Source organism: Manacus candei, unplaced genomic scaffold (assembly GCF_025592945.1).
Source record: "Manacus candei isolate 608988 ecotype Guabito, Panama unplaced genomic scaffold, ASM2559294v1 h1tg000005l, whole genome shotgun sequence".
Taxonomy (NCBI): domain Eukaryota; kingdom Metazoa; phylum Chordata; class Aves; order Passeriformes; family Pipridae; genus Manacus; species Manacus candei.
This window is the reverse complement of record NW_026138053.1, coordinates 9434760-9450111: the sequence shown is the minus strand read 5'-3', so window position 1 is coordinate 9450111 and position 15352 is coordinate 9434760. Positions and strand designations below refer to the sequence as shown.

At 44.0% G+C, this 15352-nt stretch overlaps 1 protein-coding gene across 3 annotated transcripts in view; it reads right to left on the bottom strand.

The window, feature by feature from the left end:
• The window catches only part of ROR1 (receptor tyrosine kinase like orphan receptor 1), a 146972-nt gene that overhangs the window by 61735 nt on the left and 69885 nt on the right, over positions 1-15352 (bottom strand). The window contains exon 1 of one of the 3 annotated variants that reach the window (XM_051797927.1): positions 2623-2710. The exons of the other annotated variants lie outside the window; for them this stretch is intronic. The gene's annotated coding sequence lies outside the window, so the exon portion shown is untranslated. Of the gene's footprint in view, positions 1-2622; positions 2711-15352 lie in introns of those variants that run through there. 3 annotated transcript variants of the gene reach the window in all.

Genomic DNA, 15352 nt, shown 5'->3' with positions numbered 1-15352 from the left:
TCTGACTAACAAACTGCATTTCAATTGCATGGCTGACTCAGACAAACACATATTTTTACTAATCACATCTTTGTTGCTGCTCCTTCAAACTCAAATTAGTTAAACCCAAGGAGTTATTGCACCAAACTTCATCCACTTCTACCTGAGCCCTTCAAAGACACGGTTAGCCTGGAGTTTTAGTCACCTGCACTGTCATATCCAAAGCAATAAATACAACTGTTACTTATTATTAGTGATGAGCAGAACCTCTGTTTTATCCCTTCCAGGTAAGAATTAATTATTAAACATATTTCTGCATCTGTGGGCAGTTTTATACTCATTCAAAGCTGGGCACAGGGATAGAATTGGGCACTAATTTGTCTTGCTGTGGGGTGTGTGAATCCAAGAGATTAATTTGGAAATAACTGACGTTAGGTGACAGAGCTCCTCTCTGGGCAAGGACCAGCTAAACCTGGGGTAAACCAGGTAAAAATCCACAATAAACCAAGTATCCTGTGATACCTGGACATTACACTTCCCAGTCTGACCTTACAAGAAAGAAACCAAATACATCTGAACATTTGATCTCAGAACCTGGTCTCTGCTCTAAGTGGATAAACACTGGAATCTGGGAGATCTCGGCATGTAGGTATGGAAAGCAGCACAGGTGGGTTTACATTTCAAACAAATAAATACAAAAATACTGCAGAGCACTTGGAAGGCAGCAGAAAACAGTGGGGTAGAATTTGAATCTCATGTGCTGGGTTGAGAAGAAAGTCCCAGCAGTACCAAGTGTCAGTGGTGATGGGAAAGAGCTAGGCTGGAGGGAGGGAGGAGATTCCCTACCCTGAGTGCTTAAACACAGAGCAAACCCCACAAACAGTAAGAGAAAATAGCAATATCCCCAGGAATGTATTCGATTTGAGTAGGAATTTCTCCTTAGCAATTAACTCTTAACAACAAATTAATATTTGCATGTCCCCTTGAAAGGACTGTCTGGTGACACCAGGATCAAACAGACATCGAGGAATGTGCTGAAATTTTAACTCTTTCAATCATCACTCGATGATGTTACTCCTTTATTCTCTGAACTGTGAATTAAACAGAGCAAACCCCAGAGAAAGCAGTGTGGTTTTTCAAGAGGCACTTGGTTTTGTTGGTGCTTCATTGAAGTCCCCCATGAAGCTGCTGCTGAATTAGGAAATGCTGAGCACTCCTGAGAGCTGCACAAGTGGAGCACAAGTGCCTTACAAAGCTATTAGCTCCCAACTGCTCTACAACTTACAAGCAATGAAAATAAAGAGAGCAAAGTAAAAGCAAAGAAAGGGGCAGAAATGTTTGAAAGCCCTTCTAAACCATCACACGCTGACAGCCTGCAGCCCCTTTCATCTGCACACAACCCACTGCAGCCACTTCATCAGGCTCCAGGTTTTAATTAAATGGAATGTTTATTTACACAATGCAGGAGAGGGGCAAAGCCCTGCTCTGCAGCCACCAGAGTCACCTTCCTGAGGTTTGTGGGCCTAAAGAGTTGGGAGTTTGGCAGATTGCAGACATAAAATAAAGCCAGGACTTACTGAATTGAGGGGCAGGCACTGATCTCTGCTCTGTGGGGACCAGGGACAGGACCCCAGGGAATGGTCTGAAGCTGTGTCAGGGCAGCTTTAGGTTGGATCTTAGAAAAAGGTTCTTCCCCCAGAGGGTGGTTGGGCACTGAACAGGCTCCCCAGGGCAGTGGTCACAGCACCAAGGCTGCCAGAGCTCCAGGAGTGTTTGGATGATCCTCTGGGGCACCTGGTGTGACTCTTGGGGATGGTCCTGTGCAGGGCTGAAGGTTGGACTTGATGATCCTTATGGGTCCCTTCCAGCTCAGCATATCCTGGGATTCTGTGATTCTGTGAACTGGAGCAGTGACCTGCTCTGGTGCTGTGGGCTCACAGCCCTGGGTCTTCGGCTGACTCCTGGTTTGCAGCTTTCCTGCCCATGAAGAACCTCCTGACATGAAGAAGCTCTGCCTGACCCAAGAGACACAACCCAATTTCACACATCAGCAGAACCAGCAGCAGACACTGCCCCAGGGCACGAGCCAGAATGGCCAGTCCTGCTCCAGAGGGTTGGATGAAACGGAATGAAATCCAAGCCCACGGTGTTTGCCGGTGGCACCTCGACAAACTGCAGGACCCTGTGGAGATTCTGAGCTCTCAGAAGCAGCTCAGCCACACTGAAGGTTTTCCTCAATGCAAACACTGGGGAGAAGAATTCCAGAACTGTGAGATTTGCTTTGGCACAGGGCAAGGACACTGTGGCACCGGGGGTGTGTACTCAGCAACTCTAGAATCCCAGGATTTCTCCCTGTTGCATGCTTGGAGATCTAGTAAGAGCTCTCTGGCAGCTTAGAAAGCAGACAAATGGGGAAAATGAAGAGCTTTGTTTGTACTGGGCTGTCAGTTAACACTGAGCAGCAGAGCTCAAGTTCCCTTTCCAAGGTGCTCTGCTCCATCCCAGCTATTATGTGAAAAATGACACAAGGTGCTGCTATTTCAGCACTAACTCAGCTCCCCAAGACCTTTATACACAAACATTTGTATTCCTCACAAGATGAACGTGGAAGGACAGGAATGAAGGAAATCTCAGACAACTCACCCAGACTTCCAGTTCCAGTGCACACACTCTTAGAGCTTCCACCACGTCAGCAGCCCAAAAACATTCATCCACTTACAGATTGTGCTTTCATGACTTCAGATTCAGGGAACCACGTTTCAAAGTGCTGTTCTTCCCAAACACTGATGGTTGAACCTGGCTTTAAGGATATCCATAGTTACACCCAGGCTAAGGAAGGCACAGGGTTTGTCCAAAAGGGATTGGGATCAGTGCTTTAATTCCCCACTGAATGATTCCTTCACTCAACTCTGACAGGACAAATACATGGCATTACTGCAGAAAGAGAAGTGGAAATCTGGCATTCTTTGCTGTCCAGAATATAGAAAAGAAGGATGGGTTTAAGGAAGGAATTTCAAACCCAGGGAGCTGTTTAAGAGCAATTTGAAAGCTATTTCCTTATGCTCATCTTCATCCTAAACTAATAAGGTCCTTAAGAAAACCAGACCGTGAACCAAGGGGTTTATATCTCTTCTCCATGTACTGGAGCAGAGTCAGCTGGTGGGACAGAGAGGGGAGATCTGCAACAAGAATCCATTAAGTCACATGTTCCTGAAAAACCCCTGACAGACAATTTTTTGTTGAAGAAGGTCAGGAAAAAAAAAAAAGAGAAAGCTAATCCTTGAAAAATAATCTTCCAAATAAACAGAGCAGCCTGTGGAGAAAGGATGAACACACTGGAGGGAAACACCAGAGAATGATCCTTTCTTTAACAATAAGTGACCTTCCACCTTGATCCTCCCTTCACAAATCATTGACAGCAAATACCACCAGAAATAAAAGATTGAATGAAAATGGTACCCAGGAAATGAGACTGATCGTACAATCAGTTCCTACCACAAGCTTTAGGAACAAGTATTTTAAATCCTGGGAAGGCAGTTGGCATTTCCAGCTTGCTTTCCTATTGCATATTTCTACACATTCAGAAACACAGTGACTGATACAAAGAACAAGCATAAAAATGGTAGTTACATGTAAATCACACCAAGTGAGGGGAAAAAAACCCATAATTGCATGTAAATCATTCAAAGAGAGGGGAAAAAACCTGGCAGAAGCAGGTCCAAAAGGTTGAGTGATAATTGCAAATCTAAACAAGAGTTAGTTGAAGATGAGAAGAAAAAAAAAACCAACCTGCAAACCAGATTATTCAAGTTTTGTGCCAAATGCCTCACTTTCAAACTTAATCAGCACTGACTGCTCAAAGCCCTGTGTTGCCAATGCCAAGCCAGCCCCAGAGATATCTGGCACCCTCATTTCCCAGCAAAGATGATTTATAACTCTGCTTGGTAACACTGCACCCTTGGAGTAGGGGGGATTTGGAACCCCTTCCTAATGAGCTTATTTGGGGGATGAAATTCTCCTAATGCTGGCTGGCAAAAGCTGAAACCGAAAATCCTTCAAGGTATTCAATTTTTCAAAGATTTATTGGGAACATAATAGCAAATATGGTCAGAATCAGGAGCCAAAGCCTTTTTTTCCAGCCTAGAGAGGGTAAGTAGTGTGTTGTTCCTTACATCTGGAACAGTAGTAATCTATTCCTTAAGCCTGAGCAATCAAATTACTCTAATTTTCTGTTGTCTTGGCTTGAATAAATATTTTCAAGACAAGTTATGTTAAAAATATGCACAGGCTGACTGTGCAGTTAAATGTGCTTAACATCTGTGCTGCAGTTTAGTGGGGCAAGATGGAAAGGTATCCCAATGGAAAGGGACTTCTAAAAAATCACCCTGCTTCCATTTGAATTAATAAAAGACTAAAGAATAACTATTGTAAAAAATAACATAAAAAGAAGGGGGAAATTTAAATTAAAAATATAGAAGTATATACCTAGAAATAGAATATATAGAACTATATATAGAGGGAATATATATGGAAATTAGGGGGAAATTAGGGAAAAATTAGAATAAAAGGGAGGCTGGAATTCCTGTGGAATAATCTCCAAGGGGTGATGGACTGTAAGAAACTTTCCATCATTTCACGGGATCCAGAGCTGCCCTGGCTAAGCTGAGTAGGCAACTGGGGAGAAAAAAAGCAAGTGAGAAAAATTTTAGGGGTTTTCTGTCTCTGGAATCCCCTCCCAGCACTTGCAAGGCTCACTCACCACGTGTGGAAGTGATTTCAATTGCAGCTTGTAAGGAAAAAATGGGAAAATGGGACTTCCTCATTTCGCGACCAAGTCCTGAAAACTTCTGAAATGCTGAGTGAAAAAAACGGGGAATTATTATAATTCTTACTAAATTATAATTAATCCTGGCCAGAATTACAAGGCAAATGCTCCGACTTCCACATTAAAATGGGAAAGCACATCCTGCCTGCGGAGCGACCCGAGCGCCTCCAGGCACAGTGGAAAGGGGGAAAACTGGCTCAAATTTCGGCTCCAAGTCCCATGTGCTTCTCATTTTCCCCCTCTGCATCAGTGACAAGCATTTCTTAAACTGCACCAGCACTTCCAGTTTGCAACAGGTCACCTAAAAAAGAAGTTATTTTCCATTTACAAGGCCCCACTTATATTCCACCCAACGGAAGGAACCAAATGAAGGCACTTAACTCTTTTTCACTAAAGCAGTTTTTCCTTCCCATTACTTTCCCCTCCAATATGAGGACAGGGGGAGCAGATCTGGGATGAAGAACTTTTTCATGAAATAGTCTTGTGCCATTTACCATTTGAAGAAATAAAGACTTGGCATGGTTTTCCCTTAATGGCAATGTCTGGAGGAGTGGGAAGCTCGGGGTTTAAATGAAGATGTGCACATCTGTAGGTATTTATTCCTGCTGGTCAGGTTTAAAAAAATAAAGACTTACTGCTCTTTCTCCATCTTAAAATCTTCAAATTGATTTAAAATGATAACATTTTGAAAGCTAATGCTCTCTTTTGCTCTCCAAGTCAGATGTTTGCACTTTCATCATAATTTCAAGCTCCTTCCTAAAAACACAAACCACTTTCTGGACCATTTCAGCAAAATATCAGGAAACCCAAAATAACCCTGATCCTTCTCATCCCCCTCTTTGCCTCTGTACAGATCCACGTTGTGGTGCCTCAAAGCTGAGCTGGGGCAGAGGGAGGGGAGGGGATGAGGAAACCCAAGAGCTGCACAGCTTTGGATGTGCTTTGAAGGGAGAATTATGCCTGTTGAGATAGAGCCTAATTGATGTTGAAAATGCATGTGCACTAATAAATTAATATCACAGCAAACTGGAATTACAGGATTTATGGGGATGCAATTTGGTAAACAGAGCTGAAGTACAGACGATCTGGGAGGATAAGAAATACAGAAGCTTGGTTTGCTTCCAACTGAGGAGATTAATGTCAATATTTAAGAAGGGTTCAATTGGCTCACATAGGAAAGGGGGAAAAAATCAGCCATCTGAACCAAAATATTGGATTAGCCCAGTGTTGGAGGATTATCCAAATACAGAAAAATGTCACCCCACTGCTCTTTATGTGTTTGAGTCCATCAGATCCATGGAACTGCCCCTTCCAGCACCGCTCTTTGGGAAAAGTCTGTGAGACTGGAAGTGCTGGAGTTACTTGTTCTTATTTTTCAGGATGTGGAGAGCCCCCACTCCTGCACTCCCAGAGTTCATAACCCCTCGTGAGGGCCATGATAACCATTAAAAGTACTTCATGTCACAGAGAAATGTCACCTTCCCACAGCATCACTGAGAGGAGGATCACGGAATCCCAGAACAGTTTGGGCTGGGAGGGACCTTAAAGCTTATCCAGTTCCACCCCCTGCCATGGGCACTGTCCCAGGCTGCTCCACCCCGGCCTTGAACACTTCCAGGGATGGAAGATCTTCTGGAGGTGAGGAATAGCAGCCCTACCCCAATCTTACGCACTCCCTGAAGCACAGATGAAGCAGAAGGTCTTTCACCCTGAAGGTGAGAAGACCTGTCCTTTCCCTCCTGCAGCTGGAAGATACCTATCCCAAAAAACCTTCCCAGAGCCTTTTATCAGTCACCAAAATCCCTTTTGATGCTCTTTCTCCCAAAAAACAGACTGTCTTGGGCCACTCAGAACAATAAAACACATTTTACTGTGGAAGGAGCAACTCAGAATAGTTGAAGTGTATCCATCCTTGTAGCTCCTTAGAAACACTCTGAGGGGTCAAAGGTTGAAGGCCAGTCCTTTGAAGAATCCCATATTGCTGAACTTTTAAAGGAATCTTAACAGGAATGTTAATTACATGGAGTGGGGCATGACACACTCTTAATGTGCTGTGTACCCAGGTAAACTTCAACAAAAAAGCCTCAAACCCATTTTTCCTGAATGTATTGCAGGGCCCAGTTAGTGCTTAAGCACATCAGTAACTTTAATAAGGTTGAAGTTTGTGCTTAAATGCTCTACTGTAAGAGGGTTCAGATCACAAAGGGACTAGAACCAAAAAATCCCAGCCCAAAATGCCAAGGATACCAGGTGATCCCGAGTCCCCAAGCTCTAAGGGAAGAATTGCTGTGAATTGCTGTCCTTATTTACCTGTTTTATGAGCATCTCACAGTGTATTTGTTATGAAAATACTATGGGAACTGAAAATATTAATATACAGCCCTTCCTATTTGATAAAAACATACTACTCATCCATCAAAATAATGGTGGAATAATAGTGGAAGGTGTCCCTGCCCATGGCAGGGGGTTGGAATGAATGATCTTTAAGGTCCTCTCCAACCCAAACCACTCCAGAATTCTACAATTATTGGTGAGAAGAGGCAAAATTCAGCATCAGCCCTTGGAAGCACATTGCAGTTGGAGCCCACCAAGTGATTACTGGCAAAAGATAGGATACTTTCTGGTTTTCCCCACGCACTGAATTTTTGATGTGTGAATCCAAGGGTGTTGTTCATGGACCTTCTCTGCTGTGCCACAAATGGTGAGCGCCTCTCTTCCAAAATTCTTCATATTTACAAGTGGGAGTTATTTCTAGGGTCTTGTTTATGTAAAAAAATATTGATTATAGAAGACCTTCACACAGTTTGTCCAAAAAGTTCCTGTTTAAATTCCTTTTCCATTAACAGTACAAATACTGACCATGTTTTCTTTTTTTGGAGGAAGAAACCATGTGTATCTAAGGATGTAATTAATATATCACCCCCTTGGAAAGGCTCAAAGTTTCCTAAAGGTGCATCAGTAAAAGCAGACAAAACATCCTGCAGTTATTTTTCCAGAAGATGGTTGGAAATTCCCATTGTAAATCCCAACTGCCAGTGCAGTCATGCTTATCCTCCTTTTCTAGTGAACCCAACATGGAAACTTGGAAGACCTTTTGCTGGACAGTCCTTGCTCCAGCTGCTCCCTCCCCAAGCTTGGAACGGAGGGATTATCAGAATGTGTCCAGTGAATTAATGGAATGATGGCACCAGCAAAAAACAGTGCCTACAGCTGAAAAATAACTTGGAAAAACTGGAGGGAAACAGCCATGAATGTGTTGTAATACATGATTTCACAGGGAAAGCCTTGATGTGGGCTGGACTTCACTGGACACTGGAGATTTCCACTTTGTTCCAGACCTTTTGGTTGTAAATGCTGCTGGTGGGATATTGGTTCCCTGTGAACATCAGGGAAACCTGGAAATCTGGGATTTCCTCCCAAATGCCAGAGCAGCCCCTTCCAGCAGCACAGAGCAAGGCAGCACAGATGGAAAAACGTTTTATGGACTCAAAAGAGGTTCCCAATGAAACCACAGCTCTTAAAGTGGGAAAAGTGGGAGAAGGTTGATGTGGGGCCCCTCACAATACTGCGTTGGCTCATCCTTGGGAGGTGGAAAATGCCCATGCCGAGGACATGGGGTACAACTCCCCATGGACACCAGGTCTGTATCCACATGGGAAAAAGGAATATTTAGATTCCTTCTTCCCACCGTGTGAACACACAGGATTATAACAATCTGTCACAATTTATTCCACAATTCCTGCCATTCTGTTACTCTTCCCTTCCATATCACTTCATCACAATGTTCAAATTCACAGGCTCATCAGTTCTCCAACAAGATTCCACCAATTCTATTTCTGCTACCCCAGCAGTCAGTGAAGTCCTTGGAATTGCACCACTGTCAAATTTATAATTAGAAACATTTTAATTGCTGTCTCTCATGCAGAGAAAGATAACTTATCTCCCTTCAAAATAAACAAACCCAAATGTAAAGAATTCATTCACAATTAAATCATTCTCTCCAGAAAACCTACAAGCAAGATGGATGATATGGGGAAGAGATAAGAGGATTAGAAATATAATTTTAAAATTGTCTTAAGGGGGAAAGTTTACACCCACTTGAGTTAAATGATATCTGTATCAGTTACTGAGAATTAGCTCAGTCCCAATTAAACAAAAATATTAGCAAAATAAAACTATAAAAGTAAAATGAATAGGCAGCATCTTTCAAAGTGGTGGCGTGTTCCAAAGTGCAGAAAAGCTTAAGAAAGGTGGAATATTTAAAGAAATCCGGAAGGTTTTAAAGTAGAGTTTAAATATTGTCCAAATAGGTTCAAGTAGAATTTTTTTAAGGCTTTCCACGCTCTGTGGACCAAGTGTGAATTAAAATAAAGTATTCCAGGATGAGATGATGCAGACAATGAGAAACACCCAGGAACTGAAGGAACCTGGGTGAGGGCAGGAACCCACGGGACAGTCTCTGATAAACTGAGCTGTGGGAGCTGGTTCTAATAAAGCCCCGACTCCGGCTTTAATCCAAACCTTGAGAAGTCATACCCAGCACCAACAAAATGTGGTTCAGGGCTCTGTTCCCTCATCTATCAGCACAACTTGATTCCAGGGAATAATCTTTGGGATGGGAACTCAGATCTCAGCAAACATCCAAGGCGCCTGTTCTCCTGGTATTCCAGCACTGCTGGAAACAGGAATTACTGTCCTCCAGCAGACCAAAGAGAGCTTAATCCTGAAAGATCCACAGTCCAAATTCCAGCCCAAAAGCATCTGATATGCTTGGATAGGCTTTCCATAAGCAGCTGAACTCTGAGTGTTGGCATGAGCTCCCCCTGAGCCGTTTGAAGTCTGCCCCACTGGATCATTGATGTGCATCCGCCTCGGAGCAGACACAGCTCATCCAACAGCTCATCCAGCTGTTCACAGCCCTGGCACTGCCTCTGGAACAGCTCACAGGTTTTCCTACTAGAAAGTGAATGAGCACCTTCAGAACTCCAAGGGCATCAACAGCCCAATGTTCCAACTTCTACAGCAGTGGAGGAAGCCCAGCATGTCCCAGCACAGGCAGTGTCCTGCATTACTGAAAGAGGGCAGGGTTAGGTGGGATATTGGGAAGGAATCCTTGGCTATGAGGGTGGTGAGGCCCTGGCACAGGTTGTCCAGAGAAGCTGTGGCTGCCCCATCCCTGGAAGTGTCCAAGGTCAGGTTGGACGGGGCTTGGAGCAACTTGGGATAGTGGAAGGTGTCCCTGCCCATGGCAGGAGGTGGAACGGGATGAGCTTTAAGGTCCCTCCCAACCCAAACCATTCCAGGATTTCATGGTTACCATGCCACCTCTCCCCATTGTACAATCCCAGCACAAGGCCAGGGATGACCCTATTTGCTCCCAGCACTGCAACCCAGTTCAATAGAACATGAAAACTTTGCTACAAGGAGTCGCAGAACTGAGCACTGGATCCAATGGGACACAAGGAAACAAGACCCAAAGGCTCCTGAGCCACCAAGCACTGACTGCAGTGAATGGTTTGGGTAAGTGACAAAGTGAGTCACAACTGGCACATGTGACAGTCCCAACTTCCCTTCCTCAAGTTCACTAGAGCACAAGAGACCTGAAATTCAAGAGAATACTTATCCATGAAAAATCACAAGGAATCTTCTTTTCCTGCTGGCAAAAGCAAAAAAAATTCCAAATTATAAAAGACAAACACAAGGACACCCACTGTTGCTGTGGGCATTGATTCAGGGATGTCCCATTTTTCAGGAGAGCTGGAATATGAATTACATTTATTAAATGTCATGGTAAAGTGCTCAGGCACTGATGCACAGCCTATTAGTAGCTTTAGGATTCCAGTGTTTTGGTGGGAATGCTTCAAAACTGAAGTATGTTTTCTTTGGCTGAAGCCCCACCATTAGATGCAGTTTCTCCTGACATTTTCAGAATTGGTTTATGACTGTTTCCATGGAGGTCAAAAAGGAAATTACTGTTCCAGGAATGCTTAGATAGCATCCATGGCAGCACAAAAGCCTGAGTTATATGGCTGCACTCTGGCCAGTGTGATGGTGTGATGATTAACAAGTTGTGCTGCTATGAGGGCCCTGAGCTGGGAATGCTGCTGGGAATACGCTTCCCAAGCTCAACACTGAGACTGATCCAGGATCTTCCAGGTCATACATTTCCCTGCGTGTCCAATTATCAAATTTTCTTCCTATACATTTCATCAGCCACAATTATTATTTGTATTGTCTCCCTACCAACAGCCAGACAGCAGAGAGATCAAACAAAGAACCCCACTCCTTTTTATTTTATTTTAAAGAAAGTGACTCTGCTTAAGACTTCCCTAAGAATGGTGATTGTAAATTTATTACCTTCACTTGCTCTGAGGAAGCTGTTAAAGGCATCAGGAAGCAGCCAGATAACCAAGGCCATAAAATACTTTAGAAATTAATGAATGAAAGATGGGCTGAAGCCACAAAGTGAGGGTCTGGTTCTGGTTTTTGAACTTGTGCAGAGTTCACAGATGCTCACGGGCAGGGCTTTTATTCCAGAGAGTAAAGCACCAGTGCTCAAGTTTAGAGCAGAATCAAACTTTTTTCCAAAGTTCAGAGTTATCCCAAATCCTTGTGTTTTGTTCTGATACATGATTCAGAAATCCTGTGAGCTGGGAACTGCCACAGCTGGTTTTTGTCAGGCATTTCCTGAGACAAGGCTCGAGAAATATCCCTGTTGCTGCTCCCACCAGGAATTGCTGGCTGGAGGGACCACGCTGAGAAGGAATAAGATTCCTCCCTGCTTAACAGAATCCATGATCTGAATGGATAAAACACAGAAGGGGAAGGGATGGAGCAGTGCTCAAGCAAAATGACAGACCTAAAAGCACTGCCCACCCCTCCTGATCTGAGCTCTCCCAGGGCACAGGGGGAGGCTGAGCACTCCCCTTCCTCAAAAACTGAAGGGAATTTGAAGTTTTACCCAAGTTCTGCTGAAATCAGAGGATTCTCTACTAATTTCAGAGAACTAGAGAATCCCAGACTGGTCTGGGTTGGAAGAGACCTTAAAGCTCATCCTGTTCCACCCTCTGCCATGGGCAGGGACACCTTCCACTATCCCAGGTTGCTCCAAGCCCCGTCCAACCTGGCCTTGGACACTTCCAGGGATGGGGCAGCCACAGCTTCTCTGGGCAACAGTTCAAATAGATTCCCTGAAATTGAAATCTGTATTTTGCAGGCTGGTGCCTCTCTCAACACCTTTGTTTGGGCAGGGAGAAATGTTTCTGTCTGTGCCTATCTGATCCCTCAGAAAGAGAAATACCCCGGAGGGAAGGCTGGGGGGTGGAAGGGCTCAGGGACACCCCACCCACAGAGCCTTGCACAAGGTGTTCAGTACATCACACCTCCCACCCATTAGCACCTGTTGAAGCTGTATTCTGTCCTTCGAAGTTAAAATTCACTTTTTAGGATATCCCTCTTTTTCTTCCCTCCACATTAGCACAATGAGACCAGTCACAGCTGCTTGAGACTCGCCACTCCTTTTCCTTGCACAGTTCCCTTGTCTCTAAATGGGAAAGGATCCACTCCAGAGCCTCCCAGTTTCCCCCCAGCACAGCCTGTGGTATCAGTAGACATGGTCTTGGACCACCCACAGCCCCAAATGGCCGCTAAGGCAGCGTCTTACATGGAAAAAATAATGTTAGAGAACTATTTGATGTATTTTTAACTTCTTTTAATGCACTTTAGCAGCTGGAAACAAGGTGGGAAGCCAGAATTGTGAGCCAAGATGCAAAGGCATAGGAGCTTTTCCATGGATTTTGACTGGCTTGGAATCAGGATAGTTCTGTCCAAGCTGCCTCCCATGCACAGCTCAGAGATACTCAATTAAACTCTTTTCTGGGATTCTATTCATTATTTCCTTCACATTTCATACATAAGCTTCAAAGAAGTACACACAACAAACATTCTAGGAAATGAAGATTTATGGGGGGAAAAACCTGTGGAATAATAAATCTTCCCCTGAAATGTGCCCAGCAGAGGAGAGAGATGAGAAGAATTATTTTCACACTTTACAGTGCTCAGAGCTATAACTTTATTTATAGCATCTGTTTTAACTGAGGTTGTCCCAGAGAGGGAAAAGGGCAGCTCAGCTCCAACTTTAGGTGACAGGTCAGGCTTTTAAACTACCTTCTGAGGCTTCTTTGAATAAAACTAAATACCAGACTTCAATTTGACCTTCTGTACACTTTAAGCATAATTACAGAGATAAAGGATTTTTCATTAAATCACTGATCTTTGGGGTACAAATCTGGGAAAGAGCTACCATGGCAGGGGGATGAGCCTTTAAGGTCCCTCCCAACCCAAACCATTCCATGATTCTATGAGAGTTCATAAAGTACATTATGGACTTCCTGCAATTATTCAGATTTGTTTGCTTAATGGCACTATTAATGCAAGGCATCCTTAGGAATTCCATTGGTCATTATTCCAACTGCTTCCCAGATCTGCAGCAATGGCACAGCCAAAGTAGAATCCCAGTATTAACCCAAGCCATGTGCAAAACTTCCAGAAAAGTGGTATCATCATTTTTTTTAATAGTCAAGCATCACTAAAATTCCTGAGGCCATTCATTCCCACGCTAAAAGAGCTTTCCAGGCTGCCCACACCAGTGGGCAATAATTCACATTTAAGAAAAAGAAACCCCTCCTTAACTAAGGAGGATGTTTATTTTTCTACCTGAAAAAAACTTGCTGTGAGACCCGAATCAGGTAGTCAAACGTTTCAGCAAAAGTTGTTACAATAAACCACCTTTCCAGGTAATTCTGGTACATGGCAAAAGCCATTCTAACCCTCTAACAATGAGCTTTCTGCAGCACATACTCTGGAAATAACTGTCCATTCTCCTGACAACCTTCTTCCTGGATTTTTTTGCCTTAAACCCCATGAATGAAGGATTACCAGGATTTATGTAGCTATTTAATACCTTCAGGAAAGAAAAAGCACACAGTACAGGAAGAGAAACAACAGGTAGAGAATGGATCGATCACAATTTAAGTTAAACTTGCCAATAAATTTCTCCTAACATTGACTGATAAATATTGAGATTATTTGAACTTGTTTCCTGGATTGGGAAAAGTATCCTGCAGCTGCTTCCTCTGGCTGCTCCAAAATGCTGGATTTTAGGGAGCAAAGCCACACCACAGAGGGACTCAAGTCAAAAAGGACAAGTCAGAGCAATTAATAACAATTCATCTCTTTCTCGCTGAGAATTGTTTTGATTTGGGTTTTGAGAAGTCTGGGTTAAATACCACTTGTCTTGCAGGCTGTTCATGTCAAAATGATCTGGCCTGGACAGTTTTAAAAATATATTCATGTAATTTTAAAAATTCAATTTTTAAATATCTTGTTGAGTCAACAAGAACTGAAAAAATTAAGATGTTTCACTGAGACTTCAGGATTGAATCCAGAGTGTTATTTCCCCAAGAAGTGCCCCAAACACTGAATGCTCCTTCATCTCCTGACTTAAATTCCCTTTTTTTTTCAGATTAATAGGATGCCATAACACACGTCCAAAGGAAATGGCCACTTTCCCTTCTCCTCTGTGCCCACCAGGAACAACAGGACATGATAATCCACCTCTGCACTGCTGCTTTTCCCTCCTGTGCCTTATCCAAAGGGGGGGTTAAGCAGCTCCAATCTTCCTTGTCTTCTCTGCCAGCAGGAATTAGGAAGCCCCTGTGACCCGGAGAGCTGGAGCCTCAGGGAACAGTGGGGTCAGTGTGCCCAGCAGCAGCCCCACTGATAACAAGGCTGGTTTTGTCAGGATTCCAGCACAGCAGAGCTGGAAGGAAGGATTCCAGGAATAGCCCCTTAGATACCGACAGGGAGCTCCTTCCATGCACGAAGGATGAGCACACACACAGTCATTTGCTGGAAAATGTAATGAGGAGATGATGAAGGCTGAGCCAGTGAAAGGCAGGGCCTGCCCTCCTCAGCCCAGGGAATGTGATAGAGAGCAGAGCACAGCTGGCTTGGGAAGGGAAGGGAAGCAACTTCCCTGGGATATGGCTGAGGAAGAAGAGGCATTTGAAAGCACAGGGAGAAAATGGAGCTGAATTTCTTTTTCCTGCACTGCTCAAAGGAGCCCTGTTGAATTCCTCCTGGGCTGGCTCTGGGTTGGGTGTGTGTTCCCAAGGGAGCAGAAGGGCTCTGTGAGTAAATCCCTGCGGGTTAATATAAATGGGTGGATAAAGGAGAGAAATCCTGTGGCAGAACCCTGAGCTCAGCCTTTACAGCCGCCACGGGGTCTACATGGCAAAAAGCACTTTTTAAACGCTCCAGATGTGAAATTCCAATTCCACTTCAATTCCACTTGAGCTGGCGGTGGATGCTGCAAGGCATAAATCCCTAGGGAAGCAGGTTTCCCTGGCTCATGTGCTCATACTGGGTTCTATTCACATTGCTCATGCTGCACAATTTTGGGGGAAGTGAATAGTTAAACCTGGTCAGAAACTGCAAGGGAAGAGCAGTGTGCATTCCCTGGATCCAGCTGAGACCCAGCAAGAGATG